Source organism: Oncorhynchus mykiss, chromosome 3, assembly GCF_057628025.1.
Source record: "Oncorhynchus mykiss isolate SJ-2025 chromosome 3, ASM5762802v1, whole genome shotgun sequence".
In the NCBI taxonomy this organism is placed as follows: domain Eukaryota; kingdom Metazoa; phylum Chordata; class Actinopteri; order Salmoniformes; family Salmonidae; genus Oncorhynchus; species Oncorhynchus mykiss.
Genome location: NC_143024.1, coordinates 21,182,501 through 21,190,000, shown reverse-complemented (window position 1 = coordinate 21,190,000; position 7,500 = coordinate 21,182,501). Strand labels below are relative to the sequence as shown.

Here is a 7,500-nt window from a genome sequence, read left to right as displayed (position 1 = left end):
ACAACACACACACACACACCACAACACACCACACCACACACAACAACACACACACCACACCACAACACACACACCAGGGGTCTACCAGACACTACGAACTACACCACTCACACACACCGAAACACAACACACAAACCACTCACACACACACCACAAAACAACACACCACAACACACACCACAACACACAAACCACAACACAACACACACACCACAACACACACACCAGGGGTCTACCAGACACTACGAACTACACCACTCACACACACCACAACACACACACCAGGGGTCTACCAGGCACTACGAACTACACCACTCACACCACAACACAATACACCACAACACAACACACACACACCAGGGGTCTACCAGACACTACGAACTACACCACTCACACACACCACAACACACCACAACACAACACACCACAACACAACACACACACCAGGGGTCTACCAGACACTACGAACTACACCACTCACACACAACACAACACACACACCAGGGGTCTACCAGACACTACGAACTACACCACTCACACACACAACACAACACAACACACCACAACACACACACCAGGGGTCTACCAGACACTACGAACTACACCACTCACACACACCACAACACACTCACCAGGGGTCTACCAGACACTACGAACTACACCACTCACACACACAACACAACACACCACAACACACACACCAGGGGTCTACCAGACACTACGAACTACACCACTCACACACACCACAACACACACACCAGGGGTCTACCAGACACTACGAACTACACCACTCACACACACCACAACACACCACAACACAACACACCACAACACAACACACACACCAGGGGTCTACCAGACACTACGAACTACACCACTCACACACAACACAACACACACACCAGGGGTCTACCAGACACTACGAACTACACCACTCACACACACAACACAACACAACACACCACAACACACACACCAGGGGTCTACCAGACACTACGAACTACACCACTCACACACACCACAACACACTCACCAGGGGTCTACCAGACACTACGAACTACACCACTCACACACAACACAACACACCGGGGGTCTACCAGACACTACGAACTACACCACTCACACACACCACAACACACACACCAGGGGTCTACCAGGCACTACGAACTACACCACTCACACACACCACAACACACTCACTAGGGGTCTACCAGACACTACGAACTACACCACTCACACACAACACAACACACCAGGGGTCTACCAGGCACTACGAACTACACCACTCACACACACCACAACACACACACCAGGGGTCTACCAGACACTACGAACTACACCACTCACACACACCACAACACACCACAACACAACACACCACAACACAACACACACACCAGGGGTCTACCAGACACTACGAACTACACCACTCACACACAACACAACACACACACCAGGGGTCTACCAGACACTACGAACTACACCACTCACACACAACACAACACACACACCAGGGGTCTACCAGACACTACGAACTACACCACTCACACACACAACACAACACACCACAACACACACACCAGGGGTCTACCAGACACTACGAACTACACCACTCACACACACCACAACACACTCACCAGGGGTCTACCAGACACTACGAACTACACCACTCACACACACAACACAACACAACACACCACAACACACACACCAGGGGTCTACCAGACACTACGAACTACACCACTCACACACACCACAACACACACACCAGGGGTCTACCAGACACTACGAACTACACCACTCACACACACCACAACACACCACAACACAACACACCACAACACAACACACACACCAGGGGTCTACCAGACACTACGAACTACACCACTCACACACAACACAACACACACACCAGGGGTCTACCAGACACTACGAACTACACCACTCACACACACAACACAACACAACACACCACAACACACACACCAGGGGTCTACCAGACACTACGAACTACACCACTCACACACACCACAACACACTCACCAGGGGTCTACCAGACACTACGAACTACACCACTCACACACAACACAACACACCGGGGGTCTACCAGACACTACGAACTACACCACTCACACACACCACAACACACACACCAGGGGTCTACCAGGCACTACGAACTACACCACTCACACACACACCACAACACACTCACTAGGGGTCTACCAGACACTACGAACTACACCACTCACACACAACACAACACACCAGGGGTCTACCAGGCACTACGAACTACACCACAACACACACACCAGGGGTCTAATAGGCACTACGAACTACACCACTCACACACACCACAACACACACACCAGGGGTCTACCAGACACTACGAACTACACCACTCACACACACCACAACACACCACAACACAACACACCACAACACAACACACACACCAGGGGTCTACCAGACACTACGAACTACACCACTCACACACAACACAACACACACACCAGGGGTCTACCAGACACTACGAACTACACCACTCACACACACAACACAACACAACACACCACAACACACACACCAGGGGTCTACCAGACACTACGAACTACACCACTCACACACACCACAACACACTCACCAGGGGTCTACCAGACACTACGAACTACACCACTCACACACACAACACAACACAACACACCACAACACACACACCAGGGGTCTACCAGACACTACGAACTACACCACTCACACACACCACAACACACACACCAGGGGTCTACCAGACACTACGAACTACACCACTCACACACACCACAACACACCACAACACAACACACCACAACACAACACACACACCAGGGGTCTACCAGACACTACGAACTACACCACTCACACACAACACAACACACACACCAGGGGTCTACCAGACACTACGAACTACACCACTCACACACACAACACAACACAACACACCACAACACACACACCAGGGGTCTACCAGACACTACGAACTACACCACTCACACACACCACAACACACTCACCAGGGGTCTACCAGACACTACGAACTACACCACTCACACACAACACAACACACCGGGGGTCTACCAGACACTACGAACTACACCACTCACACACACCACAACACACACACCAGGGGTCTACCAGGCACTACGAACTACACCACTCACACACAACACAACACACACACCAGGGGTCTACCAGGCACTACGAACTACACCACTCACACACACCACAACACACACACCAGGGGTCTACCAGGCACTACGAACTACACCACTCACACACAACACAACACACACACCACTCACAACACAACACACACACCACTCACAACACACACACCAGGGGTCTACCAGGCACTACGAACTACACCACTCACACACACCACAACACACACACCTGGGGTCTACCAGGCACTACGAACTACACCACTCACACACAACACGACACACACACCACTCACACACAACACAACACACACACCACTCACACACACACCCAAGGGGTCTACCAGACACTACGAACTACACCACTCACACACACCACAACACACGCACCAGGGGTCTACCAGACACTACGAACTACACCACTCACACACAACACAACACAACACACCACAACACACACACCAGGGGTCTACCAGACACTACGAACTACACCACTCACACACACCACAACACACACACCAGGGGTCTACCAGACACTACGAACTACACCACAACACAACACATCACAACACACACACCAGGGGTCTACCAGACACTACGAACTACACCACTCACACACACCACAACACACTCACCAGGGGTCTACCAGGCACTACGAACTACACCACTCACACACACCACAACACACACACACCAGGGGTCTACCAGGCACTACGAACTACACCACTCACACACAACACAATACACACACACACACACCACAACACACCACACACAACAACACACACACCACAACACACACACCAGGGGTCTACCAGACACTACGAACTACACCACTCACACACACCAAAACACAACACACAAACCACTCACACACACACCACAAAACACAACAACACAACACACCACAACACACAAACCACAACACAACACACACACCACAACACACACACCAGGGGTCTACCAGACACTACGAACTACACCACTCACACACACCACAACACAACACACCACAACACACACACCAGGGGTCTACCAGACACTACGAACTACACCACTCACACACACCACAACACAACACACCAAACACACACATCACACCACACCACAACACAACACAACAACACACACACCACAACACACACACCAGGGGTCTACCAGGCACTACGAACTACACCACAACACAACACACCACAACACAACACAACACACACACACCATGGGTCTACCAGACACTACGAACTACACCACTCACACACACCACACCACAACACACCACTCACACACCACAACACACACACCAGGGGTCTACCAGGCACTACGAACTACACCACTCACTCACACCACAACACAACACACACACACACACCAGGGGTCTACCAGGCACTACGAACTACACCACTCACTCACACCACAACACAACACACACACCACAACACACACACCAGGGGTCTACCAGACACTACGAACTACACCACTCACACACACCACAACACACGCACCAGGGGTCTACCAGACACTACGAACTACACCACTCACACACAACACAACACACCACAACACACACACCACAACACACACACCAGGGGTCTACCAGACACTACGAACTACACCACTCACACACACCACAACACACTCACCAGGGGTCTACCAGACACTACGAACTACACCACTCACACACAACACAACACACCAGGGGTCTACCAGACACTACGAACTACACCACTCACACACACCACAACACACTCACTAGGGGTCTACCAGACACTACGAACTACACCACTCACACACAACACAACACACCAGGGGTCTACCAGGCACTACGAACTACACCACAACACACACACCAGGGGTCTAATAGGCACTACGAACTACACCACTCACACACACCACAACACACACACCAGGGGTCTACCAGACACTACGAACTACACCACTCACACACACCACAACACACACACCTGGGGTCTACCAGGCACTACGAACTACACCACTCACACACAACACAACACACACACCACTCACACACACAACACACACCCAAGGGGTCTACCAGACACTACGAACTACACCACTCACACACACCACAACACACACACCAAGGGTCTACCAGACACTACGAACTACACCACTCAAACACAACACAACACAACACACCACAACACACACACCAGGGGTCTACCAGACACTACGAACTACACCACAACACATCACAACACACACACCAGGGGTCTACCAGACACTACGAACTACACCACTCACACACACCACAACACACACACCAGGGGTCTACCAGACACTACGAACTACACCACTCACACACAACACAACACAACACACCACAACACACACACCAGGGGTCTACCAGACACTACGAACTACACCACAACACATCACAACACACACACCAGGGGTCTACCAGACACTACGAACTACACCACTCACACACACCACAACACACTCACCAGGGGTCTACCAGGCACTACGAACTACACCACTCACACACACCACAACACACACACCAGGGGTCTACCAGGCACTACGAACTACACCACTCACACACACACCACAACACACACACCAGGGGTCTACCAGGCACTACACCACTCACACACAACACAACACACACACCTGGGGTCTACCAGACACTACGAACTACACCACTCACACACACCACAACACACACAACACAACACACACACCACTCACACACACAACACACACACCAGGGGTCTACCAGACACTACGAACTACACCACTCACACACACCACAACACACACACCAGGGGTCTACCAGACACTACGAACTACACCACAACACAACACACCACAACACACACACACCAGGGGTCTACCAGACACTACGAACTACACCACTCACACACACAACACAACAACACACACACCAGGGGTCTACCAGACACTACGAACTACACCACTCACACACACCACAACACACCAGGGGTCTACCAGGCACTACGAACTACACCACTCACACAACACACTCACCAGGGGTCTACCAGACACTACGAACTACACCACTCACACACACCACAACACACACACTAGGGGTCTACCAGGCACTACGAACTACACCACTCACACACACCACAACACACACACCAGGGGTCTACCAGGCACTACGAACTACACCACTCACACAACACACTCACCAGGGGTCTACCAGGCACTACGAACTACACCACTCACACACACCACAACACACACACCAGGGGTCTACCAGGCACTACGAACTACACCACTCACACACAACACACACACACACCACTCACACACAACACACACACCACTCACACACACACACACACAACACACACACCAGGGGTCTACCAGACACTACGAACTACACCACTCACACACACCACAACACACGCACCAGGGGTCTACCAGACACTACGAACTACACCACTCACACACAACACAACACAACACACCACAACACACACACCAGGGGTCTACCAGACACTACGAACTACACCACTCACACACACCACAACACACGCACCAGGGGTCTACCAGGCACTACGAACTACACCACTCACACACACACAACACAACACACACACCACTCACACACAACACAACACACACACCAGGGGTCTACCAGACACTACGAACTACACCACTCACACACACCACAACACACACACCAGGGGTCTACCAGACACTACGAACTACACCACTCACACACACCACAACACACGCACCAGGGGTCTACCAGACACTACGAACTACACCACTCACACACACCACAACACACGCACCAGGGGTCTACCAGACACTACGAACTACACCACTCACACACACCACAACACACACACCAGGGGTCTACCAGACACTACGAACTACACCACTCACACACACCACAACACACGCACCAGGGGTCTACCAGACACTACGAACTACACCACTCACACAACACAACACACACACACCAGGGGTCTACCAGGCACTACAAACTACACCACTCACACACACTTGGGGTCTACCAGGCACTACGAACTACACCACTCACACACACACAACACAACACACACACCACTCACACACCAGGGGTCTACCAGGCACTACGAACTACACCACTCACACACACACCACAACACACACACTCACACACACACAACACACACACCAGGGGTCTACCAGACACTACGAACTACACCACTTACACACACCACAACTCACATACCAGGGGTCTACCAGACACTACGAACTACACCACTCACACACACAACACAACACACACACCAGGGGTCTACCAGGCACTACAAACTACACCACTCAC

The 7,500-nt window shown here is 51.6% G+C and overlaps 1 protein-coding gene across 19 annotated transcripts in view; it reads right to left on the bottom strand.

The window, feature by feature from the left end:
• LOC110508601 (uncharacterized) overlaps window positions 1-7,500 on the bottom strand; it is a 111,253-nt gene that overhangs the window by 30,175 nt on the left and 73,578 nt on the right. The gene's annotated exons all lie outside the window — the stretch shown is intronic.